This window comes from Rhinolophus sinicus, chromosome 1, assembly GCF_057876585.1.
Source record: "Rhinolophus sinicus isolate RSI-liver-muscle chromosome 1, RSI-T2T, whole genome shotgun sequence".
Taxonomy (NCBI): Eukaryota; Metazoa; Chordata; class Mammalia; order Chiroptera; family Rhinolophidae; genus Rhinolophus; species Rhinolophus sinicus.
Window position 1 is genome coordinate 143841739 of NC_142501.1, and position 1930 is coordinate 143843668.

Sequence of the window (1930 nt, forward strand, 5' to 3'; positions counted from 1 at the left end):
TTATTGGTGGGATTCCAAATTGGTGCAGCCACTATGGAAAATGGTCTGGATGTTCCTCAAAAAATTAAAATTAGAACTATCATATGACCCAGGAATTCTACTTCTGGGTATTCATCCAAAGAAATCCAAAACACAAATTCGAAAAGATATATGCACCCTTATGTTCTTTGCAGCACCATTTCCAACAGCCAAAATATGGAAGCAATATAAATGCCCATCAATAGATGATTGGATAAAGAAGATTGGTACATAGATACTATGTACATATATACAGTGGAATATTACTCGACTATAAAAAAGAATGAAATCTTATAATTTGCCACAACATGGATGGACCTAAAGGATATTACGCTAAGTGAAATACATCAGATAGAGAAAGACAAACACCATACGATTTCACTTACATGTGGAATCCAAAGAACAAAATAAGTGAATAAAACAGAAACAGACTCACAGATACAGAGAACAAGCTGATGTTTGCCAGATGGCAGGGGAGTTGGGAAGCTGATGAAATTATGATGATAACCAGGAGAATTGTGTTTATGAAACTAGTTTTGCCTTTGGATGAAATGGCATTTGAGAAGACTTTAACACCAATCATACAGGAATATTTTGAGCACGAAGATACTAATGAAATTGGGGAAATCCTAAGAGATTTAAACCTTGGTGACATGTGAAGTGAACCCAGTGTTGGCAGTGTCCTTTGCGTTGGAGGGAAAGCCTTGTCATAGAGAAATGGCATTTAAGCTTCCTTCTGACCTTTGTGGGGTAGTAATGAGCACAAAGGATGTAGAAAAATCATCATTTTTGATGATTTTTTAAATTGTTGAAAGATCTACCTGAATTAGCATCGGATACTCCTGGAGCACAAGTTGGTGTGCCAGTGGTAGGCTAGAGCTGTTGGAGATGGAATTTTATGTAATACCTACCTATATTGATAGCTACAAAGAAACTGTAGATTGTGTACAGGCTAGAGCTGCTCTGACAAAGCTAGAGCTGCTCTGACTAGACTACCGTGTTCCTGAGTATGTCTAAAGGTGGAAAGAGCAGAGACAATGTGTGGGGCTCTGGAGGTGGGCAGCTGTCTGTTAATCACTTGTTAAAGAGATTGACATGCTGCTGAAAGAGTATTTACTCTCTGGAGACATATCTGAAGCAGAACATTGCCTTAAGAAACTGTAAGTACCTCGTTTTCACCATGAGCTAGTATATGAAGCCATTGTAATGGTTTTGGAGTCAACTGGAGAACGTACATTTAAGTTGATTTTGGATTTATTAAAATCCCTTTGAAATCTTCTAAATCTTCTACCAAGACTCTAGGCCAAATGAAAAGAGGTTATGAGAGAATTTATAGTGAAATTCTGGGCATTAATCTGGTTGTCCCACATTCATACTCTGTGCTTGAGTGTTTTGTAAAAAAATGTTTTCAGGCTGGAATAATTTCCAAACAGCTCAGAGATCTTTGTCCTTCAAGGAGCAGAAAACATTTCGTAAGTGAAGAAGATGGAGGTCATCTTAAACCAGAGAGCTACTGAATATAAAAACTCTAGCAGTCTTAGATGTTATAAAAAATATATAGCTGAATTGTAAGTGTTGTTAGTACAGATTTTTATTTTTTGTTTTGTTTTGTTTTTAAAGCACTTGTTTTGGGTATAAGGCAGTTCTGAAATTTCATGGACTTATATTTAAGGGGAATTTTTAAAGGAAGTGTTTTCTTTTTCTTTCCTCTTTTTTTTTTTTTGAGGGTGTAAAGGAAGGACAGAAAAGTAACCACTTTTAAAGTGGAATATTCTCATAAACTACCTTTTGTGAGTGCCATCTTTATGACCTAATCATTCCAAGTTTTGCATTGATGTCTGACTGCCACTCTTTTCTTTTAAGGACAGTATTTTTGTAATAAAATCACTGGTTTATACAAAACTTTATTTAG

At 35.9% G+C, this 1930-nt stretch overlaps 1 pseudogene; it reads left to right on the forward strand.

Moving 5' to 3' along the window:
* The first annotated feature begins 514 nt into the window (after window positions 1-514).
* LOC109451678 (programmed cell death protein 4 pseudogene) lies at window positions 515-1535 on the forward strand (annotated as a pseudogene).
* The last annotated feature ends 395 nt before the right edge of the window (window positions 1536-1930 follow it).